Below are 21,434 nucleotides of genomic sequence, written 5' to 3' on the forward strand. Positions count from 1 at the left end.
AAAGTAAACATGTTGTTGACTCAACAGTTTTCCCCTAAAAATTTTAATTTTAAATTGAAAAGGTATATTGTCCATAATTATTATTATTTTTTTTTAGTTAGAACTTATTTGGAATTGCATGAATTTTTCTGAATCGATGTATTTGAGGAAATTTGTCTTTCAAAACTGAGAGATGTAGAATATTGTGGGCAGTTATAGGATAGTCTTTCTCTCGTTGGTTCTCAGAACTTAGAAAACATTTAAAATTAGTAGTGTTGAGTACAGGAATCTCTGGACTTTGATAAAATTTTTAAAATGCCAGAAAAGTATCAAGGCGAGGGGGGGAGACGAAATGAACCTAAGTGTCCCCCTTCCATGGTAAAGATTGACACTGTGAGGAGTTCTCTGGAGATTAACAAACAGGACTCTGTCGGGGATCATTTTCTGGGCAGCTGCAGGTTATTTGTGTGATAACGGAAGGAGGCGAGAGGGCATAATTGCAACTGTTGGACAAAATTGCTGAAGTTAGTTTCGGACAGAGAGGGTGAAACCGGGAGCAACAGTTAGGTGCGGGGAGGAGGAGGGGCACGAGGATCGCCACCCCCAGCGCCACGACAGGGTTAACGGCGGCGCGCCCGGTGCACTCTGGGAGTTGTATGCGGCGCGCGGCATTGTGGGATTTGTCGTAAAAGGCCAGCTTTCTCGCCGTCATGGCCGCCTCCGAGGCGCGGAGCACACCGTTTCTGCCTTTCTAGGGGGTTTGGGGGCTCTTTGTCCGGTGAGAGGCCACCAACAGCCCCCCAGGTTGCCGAGGGCCTGCTAACTGTGTTCCTGGGAGGTGGGCGAGTGACCTGAGGGGTTAACTTTGGGACTGTAGTGGTTTTCCCGGCCGAAAGGCCTCTGGCTGCTACAGGCTTGGTGAGGGGAGGGTCCAGCCTGCCAGACCCTGGCCGTCTGGCCGTCTGCCTCTGAAAAGTTGGGTTGGCCAGCATCTAGGAGTTTAGCAGTGTGCTTTTGGGTGTTGTAGTTTGTGTCCGGCACCTTTCCCTTTTCACACAGCATTTGGCTCTGTTTATTTAGTCCTTGGTGCTCAGGACCCTCTTTAGGGTTAAGTTGGGATCATTTTCTTTGGGTCCAGGGGGACTTATGCAAGAACTGGAATCTTAGAAGGTGTGTACAGCGGTGTCCTGGGTGTCTATTGTCTGGGGTGTAAGGAATTGCATGGATGTGAGCAATTTCACGAATCTGTGAATGTGTGGCAAGCTTTTTGTTGCATGTGGTGGACTTTATCCTAGTTTGCTAATGCTGAGAGGCCGTGTCAGGCAGTTCCTGCTTGTGAAATGCTTTTCTGTTAACTTGGATGTGTTCTTAAATCTTTGGGAGCTTCAGAGGGGTGTTTTGCAGTTGTTGTGGGAAGATGTGTGTCTAAAACTGAATTTTCAAAAACTGTCAGAATCACAAGTAACTTTAGTTCTAGGGAGCAACCCCCCTTGGCTTTCCTGGTACTGCAGAGTTGTCGGGGGTTCTTTTATGGAAATCAGGTTTGCTCTCAGGTGTGTTACCTTACTCTTGGCTCATAGGGTTCCTCTGCATGTTGAGACTCAGCTCTTTGGTATCAGGTACTCTTTCCACACTTGAGACAAAATGGAGCACTGTGTTTTGACATGTAATTACATGTATCAGAATCTCGGGGTAACATCAGATTGCTGTGCACCTCAGGACCTGTTTTACCTGTCCGTACAAAGTTGGATCTCACTGTGTCTGCCACTGTGTACTAGTACTTGCATAAATTTTGCCTTGTTTCTGTGTTCTGGGTGTTGACTACATAACCTGAGGCATAACTGGTCACAAAAAGCCATTTCTCAAACAGTATTATTAAAAAGTTTTGGAGCACTGGGGTCTAGGAAATTTTTTCACTCAAGTTCGATGAAATAAGGGATTTGAAATAAGATATAACAAAAGTTTTGGAATTCAGCTACCAATTTTTAGTTTTAGGGGCAGCCACATGACTTGATCTAGAAAAAGTTTAATAAAAAAAACCTGTTGCATTCTTTGTTGGTATATTAGAGCACATAAAGACTCATTGTGTTAGACCTTTTTCATACATTATTTAAAAAACATCTTTGAAGAATGTGATGAGTGGGAGTCTCATAATTCCCCTCTTCTTTGGATTTGCTTAGTATTTGACTACTTCAGAATGTTGTTGTGACAGAGAAAGGAACAAAGCTGGCTAAGTTTATATGTGATTTCTGTTGAAAGTGATGTCAGTTACAGATTGAGACTCAGGAAGGTATTTCCTTCCCTCTGACTTAACCCCAGTATCTCAGAGTATTAACTCACTCAGCGGGGGAATTGGGTCTGTGATCCCAGCTACTTAGGAGGTGGAGGCAGTAGGATCAAAAGTTCAAGGCCAGCCTTGGTTTCCTGAGCCCCTGTCTCAAAATTAAAAATGACTGGGGATGTGTCTCGGTGGTAAAGCACCCCTGGGCTTAATTCCCAAATAAGTACACACATAAGTAAATATATATTAACTCGTAAGTTGAAAAAAGATTGAGAAATTTATTTTTAAATGACCCACACTGTTTTTATTTGGTGATATGGTAAAATAACATTGATTCTGGTGAATTGGTTTTGTATCTTAGAAAGTCTGAATGTTGGAGTTTAGATTTGTAGAATCATTGAAAACTAACCACAACCAAAGTGTTAATTTGCTTTGAAAGAAGTTGCATAAATTTTTATTGCCAGGTAGAACAAATGATTCATTAGAAGGTGTCTAAAGGTGCTTTGTGAATGAAAGAGTATTTACTTGGTTAAGTTTAGAGATAAACTCATCTCTACATTTACAGAACCCTTTTGGATGTTCATATAAATACCTACCTCTCTCCATGAAATAGTAAGATTTTGCACCCAAGAATTCTCTCATTTTATCCTTGAGGGCTTATGGTACTCCATTTTCTACTCTCATCACTCCAGTTCTGCTACTGGTGTAAAATGTCTTTAAAACTTGCAAAGACAACAATAGGTGATTTAGAAAGAAAGCATGGTAAGACCCAATTATCTTTTCTGTAGAGTGATTCTTAAGATTGTATGGACACATTTGATAGATATGTCAAAAACTGTCTTTTTGAAACTTAGGGTTTATATGGTTTCACCAAAACTCCTTTCAATAAGACATAACACCAAAGAATAATTTTCTTGACCAAGGTGTTATAAATGAAAGCTTTTGGTTATAGTGTTCATTTAAAAATGAAATATATAAGCTTCTGAATTATAGAATTTGAAGATGACAAAAAATAATTTTTTTAAAAACCCCAAGTTTTCATTTTAGATTGTAGCTGATATAGAGACACTAGGGAGGGATTTGGATAGGAGTATCTGGGGCTTTTACTGTGGCCCTTTCTATTCTCATTTTCCATTGCTAAGAGTAAACAGTTCTTACTGGAGCATTTCTGCATCTGTGAATATTTGTGAGCAGTAAAATTGCATAAGAACAACAAGTCACCCATTTAGAATTTGATCTTTATTTTTCTTTCTTTGGGAGTGGAGGGTAACCAGGGATTGAACTCAGGGACACTTGACCACTGAGCCACATCCCCAGCCTTATTTTGTATTTTATTTAGAGACGGTCTCACTGAGTTGCTTAATGCCCCACTTTTGCTGAGGCTGGCTTTGAATTTGAGATCTTCCTGCCTCAGTCTCCTGAGCTGCCGGGATTACAGGCCCGAAGTTACAGGTGTGTGCTGCTGTGCCTGGCTAATTTTAATTTTTATTTAAGAGGAAGAATTGTTTATTGTATAGTTTGTGGACTTGCGTGTAGTCTTCTCAACCCATTTTGTGTGGTTTCAAATTGCATTACTCTTACACATGGAATGTATTTCCATCTCCCACCCCCAAGAGGTTACTGAGTTCTTGGGGAGAAATGGATAAAGTATTTTTAAAATTTCCATGCCTATCAATGATTAATTTTATTTCTTGATTCTTCCTGCATGCATTTCCAGGACAGAATACATTATCTTTGCTCTGCTAGGCCCAATATTTTAAAGTCACAATATTAATTACATTTTTATGGGAAGGACAGAGCAAATCAACAGTTATTTCAAAATATATAATGTAGATTAAAAAGATGCTAATTGATTTCTGATGAATGAAATCATATGCATATGTCTTGCCACTTCATTCTGTGTCATAAAGCTTTATCCTCTGCCTTCCTTGTTTTTCTGTTTGCTTGCTTTCTCCCTCAGTATAACTGTGTGGTTCTAGAATTTAAATGACATTTTTGTTTTCCAGGGGGAAAAAAAATTTCCAAATCATTTGCTTTTAACTTTTTAAATCCTGAGCCAGTGACTTTTTTAAACCTCACCACAAAGTGCCAGAATTTGGCCAGCAAAAATCCCCCAAGATGCATGCTATAGTTGCCTTTTCTGTTACTGAAAGAACGATCAAGGCTCATCCTTGGAGAAAATGCCCCTTTATTGAGGAATAGCTCGAATATCTATAGAGCCATGGGTGGTTTGACAATTATGACAGTTTAATGGTTGAAGGGTTTGACAGTTGGCATGGGGTGCTTTCTGATTGGTGGGGAAGGATCATGTGAGCCAGCAGGGCTCACCATTGGATGGTTCTTCTGGGGGGGGNCTCACCATTTGACGGCTCTTCTGGGGGGGGGGGGGGATGGGGAAGTTAGTCTTTGGAGCCAGGGCGACTCCCAACAGTTACCAACAGTCTGAACAGTGAAGATAGAGATGCAAAACTGGTCTTTTTCAGAAGGAATTTGAAAAACACTTCTTGCCTGACATGCTCATGAAATATTTGTGAAGATTGATTTGGATGATATAAGAAAAAATCCTTGAATTCACATAAAAGAATAGAACACAGCTTTGTATATATTTACTAATCTAAAAAAAAAAAATTATGGGGCTGGGATTGTGGCTCAGTAGTAGAGTGCTCACCTAGCATGTGGGTTCGATCCTCAGCACCACATAAAAATAAATAAAGGTATTGTGTCCAACTACAACTAAAAAATAAATATAAAAAAATTATTTGTTAACCACTTTCATTCTTGTTTTCAAACTCTAAATTCATGTTTCTCTATTTTAATTTTTTTTTAAAAGGCATTTTGGTGGTTTTTTGTTTTTGTTTTTGTGGAGGCAGCTATATATGTATTAAAGAGTGGTCAATTTGTTCCTTTTCATTTTAGTATTGACCTACTACTTAGAGTATATGTAGTTTGTAAGAGAAAAAGAGGGGGGCGCAGTTTAAAGTGTAGACATTAATGGGGCTGGAGGTGTGGCTCAGTGGTAATGAACTTGCCTAGTATACAGGAGGCCCTGGATTCGATCCCCAGCACTGCAGAAAAAATAAAAGAAGAAGATATTAATGATTTAAAACTATTTTATATCATTTGCTCTAATTATATTAGAATTTGAACCTGTAGTAAATTATAATGAGAATTTTTAAACATTGTAAAATGGCTTATTCCCAGATAAGATACTATATATTTTGTGTTAATTTTTTTTTCTTTTTGTTTTTTTGTTTTGAGCACAATAGAGCATGTCAGCTTTAATCATACAAGTACTCTAGGCCTAGGAGGTAATTTTCTTATATGTATAGGGCTACATAATTTTTTCATTCTAACCAAACATTTTTTAAAGGGAAACCAATACTAAATTAAAATGAAGTTGACTCTCATTATATTATTCTGTTTGAGGGGGAAGTATTCTAAAATTAAAACCTTCTTATTTTGCTTTTGCTATACTAGGGATGGAACCCAGGACCTTGTGCCTGCAAAGTGACAGTAAGTAACATGGCAGATTGTGTTTTCCAAAGATGGAAAGTACTTTCTTGTAGCTCAGTATGTTATTCTGCATTGTGACATTGTTACTCTTTAATCGAAAGTGTAGTCTTGAGCTCACTGGTAGAGTGTTTGCTTAGCATGCTTGAGGCCTGGGACCTATATCAATCCTCAGTGAGTACACACACACACACACACACACACGGAGCATTTCTTGCTTGAATCTGGGTGGGTCTTTAGTCTGTTTTGACCATGGAAATGTAGAAGTGATGATGTACCAGTTATAGGTATTGCTCTTACCTGGCCCGACAACATCTGCTTCTTGCCATTTGGAAGCCAACCAGCATTTAAGAAATTCATTTACCCTGAGGTCACTATTTTGTGAGTAACCCAAACTTATATGACGAATCCCTGAAGGATGACACATTAAGGGGAGAGGTGAAGGAGGAAAACCTAGGAAGCAGACATATAAGAAAGAAGTCTTGTGGGAAATGGATCCTCCAGCCCCAGCTGCCCTGTTTGTTGCTGTATAAATCACATGAGCCACTCAGTGGTGCTCTTCCCAATTTTTGATCCATAAAATCATGAGCAAAATAAAATGGTTTGTTGTAAACTTATAAGGTTTTGGATGCTTTGTTAATGAGCTATAGAGAACTACAACAAATACTGGGGCAGAATTAATATTTTATAATAGATAATGGTATAGGAATATATATATATTTGCATGTCTAAATTTCACAAGTAATTAGTATTTGCAAGAAATAAGAAATGCCTAAATTATCAAAAAACAAGAGCTCAGGGCTGTAGCTCAGTGGCAGAACACTTGCCTAGCATGTGTGAGGCACTGGGCTCGATTCTTAGCACTGCATTAAAATAAATACAAAAAAATAAGTAAATAGATAAAAATAATTATTTAAAAAAGTGAGCCCCCAATAGAAAAACTTAATAAGGTTATGACTAAACAGTTTTGAGATTAAATCCAGCAAGCTAACAATGTTAAAAGGTGCTCAAACTCATCAGTAATCAAAGGGAATTATATGAAAACACTAGAAATCTTTATATATGCAGTATAGTAATAAAAATCAGAAAGATAGTTGATGTCAAGTATTGGGGAGGGGGGGAGGGGTAGAAACCATCATGGACTGCTGGTGAGAGTGGAAAGTAGAGCAGCCTGGCAGAATTTAGTTAAATGGATATAAATTGTTTCTGGGTACATGAACCCAAGAAATCTGAAGTCTCTAAAGGAGAAAAAAGTGGAAGTGAAGATATTGAGAAATTTGATGGTGAGGCTTAGATCCAACCTGAGATTCATCAGATAGGTAATATCTGATGTGTACAAATGTAGTGCCATGCATCATACGAAAGACAACAAATACCTACAAGTCAATTTTAAAAGATGAGTTTAGTAAGAACGGTAATGGAATCTATAGCAATAAATTTGGAAGTTTTGCGATAAAAAAATGTTTAAGCAGATGTTTCAAATACATTGACATGGTTACTTAGGGGACCATGGACAGAGGGGAGAGAAAACAGGATTGGAGAATGAGGTAAAAGATGGCAGTGGTGATGGGTGTATAGTGAGTCAACACAGAAAATGAACAAATTTTCTGTTGTAGGTCCAATGCTCCCTCCAAGAAGAAAAAGCTATAATTCTTAATCTAAATCAATTGGTGGACTATAACATTGTGGTCAAGCAGGCAATCTCATTTTGTTGGTTATGGAAAGCAGTACTTACCAAGTTCTTTAAAAATGCTCATTTCATGGGACTGGGGTTGTGGCTCAATAGTAGAGTGCTTGCCTAGCACTTGTGAGAAACTGGGTTCAATCCTCAGTACCACATAAAAATAAATAAGTAAAAGTTAAAAAATGCTTTAAAAAATGCTCAAATCCTAGTAACAAACAATTGTTAATTGAAATTAAACAACATACCTGGAAATATATACAAAAATTTATGTGAGACCTGTACACTGAAGGAGAAGTTAGGAGAAGTTAATACCTAAGTAATGAGAAATATACCATGTTATTGATCAATTTGAAGTTGAAATCTTAAAAATGTAGAATCCTCCAATCCATGAACATGGTATATTTCAAAATACCAGGAGGCTATTTTTTAAAATCATTTTTAAATGGAGAGACCACAGTGTGGGAAAGACAAGAAGGATTTATATTAACTGGTTTTAAGACTTTAAACTGAAGTAGTCAAGATAGTGTGATTCTTATATAATCACACATATATATGTACAAATCAAAGGGACATAACAAGATGGAGATGTACACATATCATCCAAGGATTTTCAGCAAAAGTGCCAAGGTAAGTCGGTAGGGAACAGAATCTTTTCAACAAATAGTGCTGGAACAATTGGGTATCCATATGCAAAGTGATGAGACTTATCCCTTGCCTCCTACTATATTCAAAGATTAACTTGAAATAAGCTGTAAACATAAGAACTAAAACTGTAAGGAAAAAAAAACTTGAAGAAAACAGAAGAAAAGTCTTTGTGATTATAGATAATGTAAAGATTTCTTGGATAAGACAAAAAATGAAATAAAAAATAAATGGAACATCAAAATTAAAAACTTTCCCTATGAAAAAAGGGAAAAATATCTTCCCTAAAAAAGTTAGAACTGTTTTTAAAAAAATATTTTTTTTTAGTTGTAGATGGACACAATATTTTATTTATTTATTTAGGTGGTGCTGAGGATGGAACCCAGGGCCTCACGTGTACAAGGCAAGCACTATACCATTGAGCTACAACCCCAGTCCCTGAAGTAGCACTTTTAAGAAAACAAAAAAGCAAACTGTACTGGGAAAAGTATTTGCAAGACATCTGATGAAGGAGCCCTCTCCACAGATATAAATAATTCTTAACATTTGATAATAAAACAGCCTAATTAAATGAATAAGCAAAAGCTTCATTATGTAAATGAGCCAAAGATCACCTCTTTCTCCCTGATAAGCTTCAAACTCTTCCAGCCCTATATATGATTTAAACATATTTCAAATAATATTCCAAATAAACACTTGAAAAATGTTTATTATTTTTAAAGATAATGCTAATTAATCTGCACTAATGAAAACCACATTGAGGGCTGGGGTTATGGTTCAGTGGGAGAGTGCTCGGCTAGCATGTGTGAGGCCCTGGGTTTGATCCTCAGCACCACATAAAGATAAATAAATAAAGGTATTGTGCCCATCTACAACTAAAAAAGATTGAAAAAAGAACAACATTGAGATACCATTACATATGAACTAGATAAAAAAGCCTGACAATACCAAGTGGTGATGTAGATGTGGAGCAATTGGAACAAAATGGAAAGGACACTTTGTGAAACAATTTGGCAGCTTGTCATAAAATCAAGTACTTCTATGACATTATTCTGTTCCTCAGTGTTATTTATCCATGGGAAATAAAAGCTTTGTTTACACAAAGTTTTATGTCAGAAATTGGAAAGAACCCAAATATTGATCAACTGAACAAGGGATAATCAAATGGAACACTACTCAATAATAAAAAGGAACTGACTACCAATATACCACCAGTTAATCTCAAGAACGTTGTCCACTGTCAGACACAATTATGTCCTGCGGAGTTCCATTTAAATGCATTTCTAGAAAGACAAAACTAGAATGACAGTGGAATCTGTGGTTGTGATGGGTGGAGTCAGGAAGACAAGAAGAAACTTGCATATCTTGATGGTGGTGGCTACACAACTGCACACATTTATCAAAAATGAACAGCTGGGGTCGGAGCTTAATAGAGCATGTGCAAGGCCCTGGCTTCAATCCCCAGTGTTTGGAGAACAGGATGATTGAACAAAGTGAGGTGAGGTAGCATGTGATTATAGTTCTGGCTACACAGGAGGCTGAGGCAGGGGGATCACTTTAGCCCACAAGTTCAAGACCAGCCTGGGCAACATAATAGGATCCTGTTTCAAACAAACCAAAAATCATTGATTACAATTTGGGAATTGTATTTGTCCCTCAAAGTAGGTGAAGAAAAAGTTCATGCCTTTTGACTCAGAAAGAAAAAAAGAATAAGAGATGTGTATAAAACTTATATAAATATAACGGTGTTCATTTCAGCATTATTTATATACTACTAGTTCAAACAAAGTAAATATCCAGAAATAGTTAAATTATTAAAATCTCTCTTTGATACATTCATGCATGAAATCTGCCAAGCCATTAAGATTATATGGAAGCCAGGCACCGTGGCGCAGGCCTGTAATCCCATCGGATTGGGAGACTGAGACAAGAGGATGGAGAGTTCAAAGCCACTCTCAGCAAAAAAGCAAGGAGCTAAGCAACTCAGTGAGACGCTGTGTCTAAATAAAATCAAAATAGGGCTGGGGATGTGGCTCAGTGATTGAGTGTCCCTAAGTTCAAACCCCAGTACACCCCCCCAAAAAAAGATCATATAGAAATTATGACTTGGAAAAGTGTTTACTATTTTTTTTTTAAGAGAGAGAGAGAGAGAGAACTTTTTTAATATTTATTTTTTAGTTTTCAGCCGACACAACATCTTTGTATGTGGTGCTGAGGATTGAACCCGGGCCGCATGCATGCCAGGCGAGTGTGCTACCGCTTGAGCCACATCCCCAGCCCAAGTGTTTACTATTTTAAGTAAAAAGGCAGATTATTACTCTGGCAGTTTACAGTAAAAACAATAACTCATTATCTCATTGATAAATAAGGGTTAGGTGGGATTTTGTGATAATATATAAATACGGTTTAAAATCTGGTACCTCAATGTATATTTTTCTTCTCACAGAAAATGGATGGGATTAAAAATTTAGACTATTCATTTAGAGCACTCATTCATATCCTCATTAAACATACATAATATAAACATGATGTAGCACTTCCGGCACATGTCTGTTATGCACACCCTGGATTCCATCCATAGCACCACTAAAAACAACAACAACAACAAAAAAGAAACACTTAGACCAAAGGTTTTTTGTTTTTGTTTTTGGTGATGCTTGGGAGGAACTGTTGCATATCTTTATGGTGGCGGCTACACACCTGCACATATTTATTAAAAATCAATGAACAGCTGGGGTTGTAGCAAGGCCCAGGCTTCAATCCCAAGTGCTTGCTGGGAATTCGGGGGTATCATTGAACTTTGGGATTGAACCCAGGACCTTTGCACATACTAGACCAAAGTTCCTTAGCAACAACATAGGCCAAAATTCACCATCTCCTTCTAATATCAACAGGGATTAACCCACTCTGAGGAATATTGACCAAATATATACAAATAGCCAAACTGGTGTCTCCTTAGCTTTAACTTAAAAAAAAAAAAATTCTCAAATTATATTCAGATACCATTTGTCATTTGTACCTCAGATCAGAGGAGAACTGAAATGAGATTTCAAGGGCAAAGTTGTAATTAAATTTAAACATGGATCCACAGTATATTCCCTAGAGAGTGTTACAGAAAATGTCAGAATCATCCCATCTACAGTGTGCAGGCAAATTTTCTTGTTAAGAAGGCCTACAGCAGGAATTCAGGACCATGAAATACTGAATATTCTCATCTTAAAGCAAGGAAAGAAAGGTCGTTTATCTGGATAGTTTTGGGGTGTGCCTTCAATAAGGAGTAAAGAGTCTGAAATTCTTTGATTTGTCTCTATTTTGGTGTCCTGGAATTTATATCTTATAATAGAAAGGGTGGGTTAAATCAGAAATAGGATGATGTATCTCTAATTTTGACAGAACCTAGAACAATGAGAAAGTACCTAAATAGAAAGGAGTTTTTAAAAATAGTTGGATATATTTTTTTAACATCAGTGAATTTTTTGAAAGTAGAGGAATTTTACTAGTGGTAGCCTTCGAATATTTTAATTCATGTTTTCTTTCTTTTTTTTTTTTTAGAGAGAGAATTTTTTTAATATTTATTTTTTAGTTTTTGGTGGACACAACATCTTTATTTATTTTTATGTGGTGCTGAGGATCAAACCCAGCGCTACCGCTTGAGCCACATCCCCAGCCCCATGTTTTCTATATACTTTAAAACCTGTAATGAAATTTATAATGCTGTCAACAAACTGTTGTTGAGTATAAATCTGCAATTAATAGAATTTCTATAAACAGGGTCTTCTTTTCTGTTGTATGAATAAGTAATGTTCTTGGTTTATGGAAAGCAAGCCTTTTTAACAATCTGATTAAAATATTCATGGAGCTGAGGATGTAGCTCAACGGTAGGGCTTTTGTCAGGCATGTGCAAAGCCCTGGGTTTGATCCCCAGCAACACACACACACAGGAAAAAGAAAACAAAATTATGAATGAGAAACTTATTTATGAGGAGATTGTGAAAATATTAAAATTGGGCTTTTGAGTTTTCCTGAAAATCAGACCAAAAGGAGATTCATGGTAAGGAATCTACCAAAAAAAAAAAAAAAAAGATTCCTCATTAAACACACATAATATAAACATATGATAAAATACAGAAAAATTGAAAGCATTTCCTTTGAAATCTGGGACAATATAAGGAAGCCCACTCACCACTCCTATTTAGTAAGGTACTAGAAGGGACAAAAATAGGAAACGAAAATTAAATTATCATTGTTTGCAAATGATTAGATTCGATACCTAGAAGATCCCAAAAAACTCCACTGTAAGACTGCTAGAGCTAATAAACAAATTTGGCAAATAAAAGGTTACAAAATCAATGTACAAAATCAATAGCTTTTCTATATACCAACAATGAATTTGCTGAGAAAGGAATCAGGAAAACAATTCCATTCACAATAGCCTAAATAAAAAATAAAAAACTAGGAATAAATCTAACCAAGGAGGTGAAAGACTTCTATGATGACAACTAGAGAACGCTGAAGAAAGAAACTGAAGAAGACCTCAGAAGATGGAAAGATCTCAAATGTTCATGAATAGGCAGAATTAGTATTGTTTAAATGGCCATACCACCAAAAGCAATATACAGATTCAGTGTAATCCCCACCGAAACACCAATGAAATTCTTTACAGAACTGAAAAAAAAAAAAGGGGGCTCTTAAAATTTATTTGGAAGAATACAAGACCCAGAATAGCCAAAGCACTTTTTTAAAAAATATTTTTTTAGTTGTAGATGGACACAATACCTTTATTATCATTACATGGTGCTGAGGATGGAACCCAGGGCCTCACACATGCTAGGCAGGTGCTCTACCACTGAGTCACATCCTCAGCCCTAGCCAGAGCAATTTTAAGCCAAAAAAGCAATGCTGGAGTCATCATAATACGACTTCAAATTATAATAACCAGCATTTATGCTGCTGTGACTAAAATATCCAAGTAGAACAATTTTAGAGGAGGAAAAGTTTATTTGGGGGCTCACAGTTTCAGAGGACTGAGACTGATGTCCATAGACAGCAGCCTCCATTCCTAGGGGCTTGAGGTGAGGCAGAATATCCTGGTGGAAGAGTGTGGTGGAGGGAGCGGCTCACATGATGATCAGAAAGCAGAGACTCCACTTGCCAGATACAAAATATATATCCCCAAAGGCACACCCCCAATGACACACCTCCTCAAGCCACACAGTACCCACTTCAATTTCTACTCAATTAATCCCTATCAGGGGATTAATGCACTGATTGGGTTAAGGCTCTCATAACCCAATCACTTCACTTCTGAATGTTCTTGCATCATCTCACACATGAGCTTTCGGAGGACACCTAATATCTAAACCATAACAGCTATAGTGAGAAACACTGCATGGTGCTGGCATAAAAACAGACACATAGACCAGTGGTACAGATTAGAAGACAGCGACAAATCCACACAGATACAGTTTTCTGATCCTTGACAAAGGTGCCAAAAACATACGGTGGAGAAAAGGCAGCCTCTTTAACAAACAGTGCTAAGACAGTGGTTATCAATGTGTAGAAGAATGAAACTAGACCCTTATCTCTCACCCTGCTCAAAAATCAACTCTAAATGGATCAAAGACCTTGGAATTAGACCAGAAACTATGCAATTCCTAGACAAAAACATAGGGTCAACCAACCCTCCTGGAGCTCAGGAAATAATCCTAAGAGTTAATAAATGGGACAGCTTCAAATTAGGAAGCTTCTGCACAGCAAAGGATTCAATTGGGAATGTGAAGAGAGAACCCACAGAATGGGAGAAAATTTTTGCTGGCTCCTCTTCTAACAGAGGATTAATGTCTAGAATATACAAAGAACTCAAAAAACTTTAAAAAATCAAATAACCCAATTAATAAATGGGGAAATAAACTAGACACTTCTCAAAAAAAAAAAATACAAATGACCAACAAATACATGAAACAATGTTTAACATTGTTAGCAATTAGGGAAATGCAAATCAAGACTACACAGAGATTTCATCTCACACCAGTCAGAATGGCAGTCATCAGTAATACAAATAATAATAAATGTTGTGGAGAAAAAGGAACATTTTTGCACATTGTGGGAGTGTAAATTAGTACAACCTCTAAGGAAATCAGCAGAGAGGCTCCTCAAAAGACTAGGAACCATCATATGATCCAGTCATCCCACTCCTTGGTATTTATCCTGAAGAATTAAAGTCATCTTAGTAAAATGATACATACATACCTATGTTTATAGCAGCACAATTCACAATAGCCTGGGGAACTGTGGTTACTTTTTAAGGGGATAATAGTATTTTAGTTTTTTTTTTTTTTTCAAAGAGCCCTTATACATGCTGAAGTATCTACCAATAAAATAATATGTTTCTGAGATTTGCTTCAAAATAATTCAGGAAAAGCAAAGTGGAAAGATGAAACAAAATTGAACATGAGCTGTAATTATGCAAGTTCGTTCTGTGTGGAAGTTCGTTATATTATTCTACCTTTTATATGGTTGAAATTATCCATAATAAAAAGGTATTTTTAAAAAATAATTTTTGTAGTAGTATATGGACAGAAGGCCTTTATTTGTTTAATGTGTTGCTAAGGATTGAACCCCGTGCCTCACATATGCTATGCAAGTGCTCTGCCACTGAGCTATAGCCCCAGCCCATAAAAAGGTATTTTTAAAAGCAATAACTGTGGGAAACCAACCTTGCACTTGACTGAGTCACACTCCCCGGCTGGGTGCTGAGGTGCTCAGTCGCAGAAATGTGGCAGAGCTTTCCCTACCCTTCTTGGGTTCGAGGGTGGGTGCCTCGTGCATGGGTGTGTCTTGCTACAGCCCCATGGGTGAAGCTATGCTCACCTGTTCCTTTGTAATCTAACCCCTTGCCCTGTTTAGGATAGAATTCTTCCATGGAAGTGCCTTGTGTGTGTCCCCTCCTCTTACTGTGCCCTTGGGTGTGGCCTACCCAGGTGTCAGTCAACCTGCTGACAGTGGACATCATGAAGATAGACTCAGCCCCTGAAACCTGACCCCTTGCCTCATTTGAATAGCTTCTCCTCAATAAAAGGGGTCAGCGCGTGCTCTCCCTCTCTCTTCCTGTGGACCTTTAAGGTCAGAGGAGCCTTCACAGCGACCCCAAAGAAAAAGGTATTTGTGTCTCTTGTGTGGTTATTTTGTGCAGCCCAGTCAGCCCAGTTTTCCTAGAGTGACCCCTGAAACGAGAACAGAAACCCGGCAAATAACATTATATGAATCCTCTTGTAATAACTTTTTTACAAATCATTAGGAAAACCAGGCATGGTGGCACACAGAGGTAATCTCAGTGATTTGGGAGGCTGAGGCAGGAGGATTGTAAATTCAAGGACAGCCTGAGCAACTTAGTGAGAACCTGTCTCAAAAGGGCTGCAGGTGTGGCTTAGTGGTAAAGCACCCTGTGGTTGATTCCAAGTACCAAGAAAAAGAAGAAAAATCATTAGAAAAAGAAAAATATGGGGCCTGAGTTGTGGCTCAGTGGTAGAGCACTTTCCTAGCATGCGTGAGGCACTGGGTTCGATCCCTGGCACTACATAAAAATAAAAAATAAAATAAAGGTAATTGTGTCCATCTACAACTAAAGAGAAAAAATTAAAGAAAAAGAAAAATATGGGCTTGGGGATGTGGCTCTGTAGTAGAGCGCTTGCCTAAAATGTGTGAGGCTTGGGGTTCAATTCTCAGCCCCACATAAGAATGAATAAGTTGAATAAAGATACTGTGTCCATTTACAACTTTAAAAACTTTTAGAAAAATTTCTAGCAAGCAAAAGACATGACTAGGCAAAATGGAAAAGAAGACAAGTGGAGTTGGGTGCCGTGGGGCACACCTATGAGACCAGCTGATTGGGTGAGATAAGGTAAGTGGGAGGGTCACTGGAGCCCAGAGGTTCCAGATTAGGCTGGCAACATAGAAAAGACCCTGTCTTTAAAAAAAAAAAAAAAAAAAAAAAATGCAATGATGCATGTGAAGAAAATAGCCACAAAGAAGCATAAAGACAATTAGATATTTGTTTTCACCTCAAAAATTGACAAAGAGAAAAACGGTTTAATGATAATACCTATTACGGATGTGAATAAAATGAAGAAAAAAAATCTGGGCAGGGGCTATAGCTTAGTTGGTAGAGTGCTTGCCTTGCATGCACAAGGCTCTGGGTTCGATCCCGGCACCAAAAAAGAAAAAAAAAATGCATTACTTACCACTGGAGTTATAAATACACCAGATGTGAAATTTCTTTGTTTTTTATCTTCCCTAAAAAGTAGGCAAAATTTGCATCTGCATTTTATATTTGAGCTAACTAAATACCAGAATGTCCAATGTTACACAACTGAAGGCTTATTCTTTTTCTCAAATTACTGAAAAACTCTCTCTCTCTCTCTCTCTTTAATATCTTTATATTATTTATTTACTTTTATGTGGTGCTGAGGATCCAACCCAGGGCCTCGCATGTGCTAGGCGAGCGCTCTACTGCTGAACCACAACCCCAGCCCCTGAAAAACTCTCTTGATGATATATTTTGCATGATAAATATATACTCATATTTATATATGTGTACATATGTATAGTTATATCATAAGCCGTTTATTTTCTCACTTGGGTGATCCCAGATGATTGACAAAAAACAAGCCCTGCTAACACGGAGGTGGTGCTTTTGAGGACTGGAGTGAGGGACCTCATGGCTTCAAGGTAATAAGCAAAGGAGGAGGAGCAGTAGTTACAGAATGTTACACTTTTTATCACACACACACACACACACATACACACGCACACGCGCACACACACACACACACACACACACACACACCCCATTCGTTTTCTATTATCTCTGTTATAAATTACCACCAATGAATGGTTTAACTAATACACATTTATTATCTTATAGTTCTATAGGTTAGAACTCTTACCTGGGTCTCATTGAGCTAAAAATCAGAGTGTCAGGTCTGGGTTTCTTTCTGGACTTTTGAAAAAAGTTCATTTCCTTGCTTTTTTCCAACTTCTCAAGGTTGCCCACATTCCTTGGCTCATAGACTCTTTCCTTGATCGTCAGAGCCAGCAATATTACCATCTCTATGATTATTCTGGTCACATCTCCCTTTTTGATCAAAACCAGGAAAAGTTCTCCAATTAAAGGACCTATATGATTAAGTTAGGTTCATTTGGATTATCTCCCCATCTCAAGGTCCCTAATTGAATCCTATTACTACAATGTGTTTCCTTAAAAGGTAACATTCACAAGCTATAGATGTTAGGACATACCTTTGGGGATCATTATTCTGCCTAACATACACATGTGCAAAGATTGATATGTAATGAACTTTTTTTAATATTTATTTTTTAGTTGTAGGTGGACACAATACCTTTTTTTTTAGAGAATTTTAATATTTATTTTTTTTAGTTTTCGGTGGACACAACATCTTTGTTTGTATGTGGTGCTGAGGATCGAACCCGGGTCGCATACATGCCAGGCGAGCGCGCTACCACTTGAGCCACATCCCCAGCCCCACAATACCTTTTTTTTTAAAGTGTGCTTTTACTTGTAGATGGACTCAATAAATAAATAAATACATTTATTTATTTATTTTTATGTGGTGCTAAGGATCAAACCCAATGCCTCATACATGAGAGGCAAGTGCTCTGCCTCTGAGCCACAATCCCAGCCCTTTATTTGAGGAGGCAGGTCTCTTCTTTGACAACTAGGCTCCACATTTTAAAGGTTCCACCACTTCTCACTGCCATTCATTACACCAAGAACCAAGCATATAAACCTATGGGGGACAGACTGTTATCCAAACCATAGCAATAGCTCTAGTTGACAACTATGAATAATAGTCAACATGAATAATTCTTAGATACATGATGTTGAGTGAAAAAAAGAAGTATCAGAAGACTAGTGTTTTAGGCAGCCTTTTCGTGGCTGTGATTAAAAGATCTGACCAGAACGATTTTAGGGGAAGAAAAGTTTATTTAAAGGCTCATGGTTTCAGGGGTCTCAGTCCATAGACGGCTAGCTCCATTCCTCAGGGCTCAAGGTGAGGCAGGACATCATGGCGGAAGAGTATGGCAGAGAGAAACCGCTCACATGATCAGGAAGCAGAGAGGTCAGTCTCCACTGGCCAGATACAAATGTATACCCCAAAGCCACGCCCCAATTCTCACATCCTCCAGTCACACCCTACCACTTCAGTTACCATTCAGTTAATCCCTATCAGGGGATTAATTCACTGATTGGGTTAAGACTCTTATAACCCAATCATTTCTCCTCTGAACCTTTTTGCATTGTCTCACATATGAGCTGACCAGGAAAAGTTCTCCAATTAAAGGACCTATATGATTAAGTTAGGTTCATTTGGATTACATCACTTCTAAACCATAATAACTACCTAAGTATGCGTTATGTCCATGGATGAGTTCTTAGGGTTCCTGTAATATATTGCTGTATACTAGGTGGATTTAAGGAATAAAAATATATTCTCTCATAGTTCTGGAGGCTGGAAATTCAAAATCAAGGTGTTGGCAGGTCCTTGTTCTCTCTGAAGACTCTAAAGTATCCTTCTGTGCTTCTTCCTAGCTTCTGGTAGTCCTCAGCAATCCTTAGCATTTCTTGTCCTTTCCCCTCTACTCTGTCACTCCAAATTACTCTCTCTTTACAAGGACATAGCTACTGGATTTAGGGCTCACCTATATCCAGTATGACCTCATCTCAATTAGATTACATTTGCAAAGACCTATTTTCAAATACGGCTGTATTTCACAGGTAGGGGATTAGGACCTCAACATATCTTTTGGGGGAAGCACACTGCCACCCATAAAGGTCATACTTTTCAGGAAAGAGACTCTGATTGAGATTCACTTGTAGGGGACTGGTTATAGAGTACTCTGGGAAACATCTGTCAGAAGAGGGAGAGGGAAGCAAAATTAAGATGAAGTTGAACAGCTTAGTATTTCTGATGGAGGCTTCTGGCAATCCCACAGGGAGCTCTGAAGCTGGGAAGGTCTTTCAGAGAGATCTGTAATTGATGTAAGTGGTCCAGGCTCTCATATTCTTGCATCAACTAGTGATTGGGTGCAGGCACCCCCTGAGGGGAACACAAAACAACTCCCCTTAGCCAACTGCAGTGCCCACAGAGGGACACAGTTGTGAGCCCTCATCAACCAGCACTCTTGGAAAATAAAGGAATTAATGTCTTGGTCCTGGAAGGAAGGTCTGAGTTGCATTTCCCAATATCCACTATATTATACGTTTTTTGTTTTTTGTACTGGGGATTGAACCTAGATCCTTACACACTGAGGTACATCCCCAGCCCTTTTTAAAACTTTATTTTGAGACAGGGTCTCGCTAAGTTGTGGAGGCTGCCCTTGAACTTGTGATCCTCTTGCCTCAGTTTCCTAAATAGCTAGGATTACATCATGTGTGGTAGTGCACAGCTGTAATACCAGGGATCAGGAGGCTAAGGCAGGAGGATTGACTGCAAGTTCAAAGCCAGCCTTATCAACTTAGCAAGAACCTGTTTCAAATAAAAAGGACTGGGGATGTGGCTCAGTGGTTAAGCGCCCTTGGGTTTAATCCTTGGTACCAAACAACAACAACAACAACAAAAAAAAAACCCCTAAACAACCTATTATTTGTGATGAAAGTACATATGGTGTAGGTTCTTATGTTGGGTGGTAAGTTTACAGCTTTTCAATACATTTGCTTTATAACTAAAATGTATTTCATGCAATCTTTGATATGCATCAAGTATATTTACAAAGATAATAAAGGCAAGACAGGAAGGAACTAGGCACAAGTAATAGAAACTAAAGTAGCTAGGACTGGGAGTGTAGTTCAGTGGTAGAGAGCCTGCCCAGCATGTGTGAGGCCTTGGACTTGAACACTAGCATTACCTAAATAAATGAATAAATAAAGTAGGTAGAATTTTTAGGACAAAAATATGAGTAAGGATAGCAAATTCCTAATCCATTGCTAAAATAAGCTCTCAGATGAAGTAAAACTTCTGAAATTCCCCTATATTACTTACTTTACCTTTGTTTACATAACTACCATTTTTATCTGGCAGCATGATGTTGCTAAAATATCATGGTTTGCATCCCCTTCCACCTAATTTTAAACTGGTTTGTTTACTATGGCACTAATCTTTGTGTGTGTGTGTGTGTGTTTTTTTTTTTTTTTTTTAAGGTGACAATGTCCTGGATAAATTTGCTGGAACCATCATTAGATCTGCTGATGCTACAAAGAAAACCAGTTAATATGTCAAGATTGCTATTTCAAGATATGATATGTCAGGATGTGTCAACTGATGTGGCAAGATTTCACTATGGTATTTTTAATGATATGTATGTTTAAGAAAATTTTTTTGAAGATGTAGGTGGACAGCAGGCCTGTATTGTATTTGTTTATTTTTATATGGTACTAAAGATCAAACCCAGTGCCTCACATGTGCTAGGCAAGCACTCTTCCACTGAGCTACATACAGCTCCAGCCCCTTTAATGATATATTATTGAGTGGATAAAAAAGTAGTGGATTATTATCACAGTTTTTACTTTTAAAAAGGTATGTGTGACTAGGCATGGTGGTGCATGCCTGTAATCCCAGTGGCTCTGGAGGCTGAGGCAGGAGGATTTTTATTTCAAAGTCAGCCTCAGCAATTTAACAAGGCCCTAAGCAACTCAGTGAGAGCCTGTCTCTAAATAAAGTACCAAAAAGGACTGGGGATGTGGCTCAATGGTTAAGTGCGCCTGGGTTCAACCCCCATACCAAAAAAAAGGAAAAAGGTATGTGTGTACATCTGTTGTATATAGATTTATATCTACATGGAAAAGGAAATGGACAAATACAATCCAAATTGCCAGATATGATGAGTGGGAATGGGAAATGAGGTAGCATGCTTTTCTATTTTATATGATTTTCTGTCTTTGAAACTAACAACTAAGGAAAATATTAAAACTGTGTTTTCAAATCCATTTTTCCCAAAATTACTGATTTCTGTTTATTTTGAGAAATATATTTACAGAAGACTCCAAGAAATGTGAACCTAATTTTTTTATTTTTATTTATTTATTTATTTATTGTAGTTGTTGATAGACCTTTATTTTATTTATTCATATGTGGTGCTGGGAATCGAACCCAGTGCCTCACACATGCCAGGCAAGTACACTACTGCTGAGCCACAGCCCCCTAAGTTTTTTATTTGTTATTTATTTATTTTTAGTTGTAGATGGACACACTAACTTTATTTATTTATATTTTTATGTGGTGCTGAGGATTGAACCTAGTGCCTCACACGTGCTAGGCAGGT

The 21,434-nt window shown here is 37.9% G+C and overlaps 1 long non-coding RNA gene across 2 annotated transcripts; it reads left to right on the plus strand.

Moving 5' to 3' along the window:
• Positions 1-678: 678 nt before the first annotated feature.
• On the plus strand, positions 679-20,795 carry LOC125612098. Of its 2 annotated transcripts, XR_007342407.1 has the most exons (4): positions 679-3,022; positions 5,738-5,773; positions 16,745-16,823; positions 20,314-20,795. It is a non-coding gene; the product is annotated as an uncharacterized LOC125612098 (long non-coding RNA). The 2 variants fall into 2 exon arrangements; XR_007342406.1 differs by lacking the exon at positions 16,745-16,823.
• Positions 20,796-21,434: the final 639 nt, after the last annotated feature.

Source organism: Marmota marmota, unplaced genomic scaffold (genome assembly GCF_001458135.2).
Source record: "Marmota marmota marmota unplaced genomic scaffold, marMar, whole genome shotgun sequence".
In the NCBI taxonomy this organism is placed as follows: domain Eukaryota; kingdom Metazoa; phylum Chordata; class Mammalia; order Rodentia; family Sciuridae; genus Marmota; species Marmota marmota.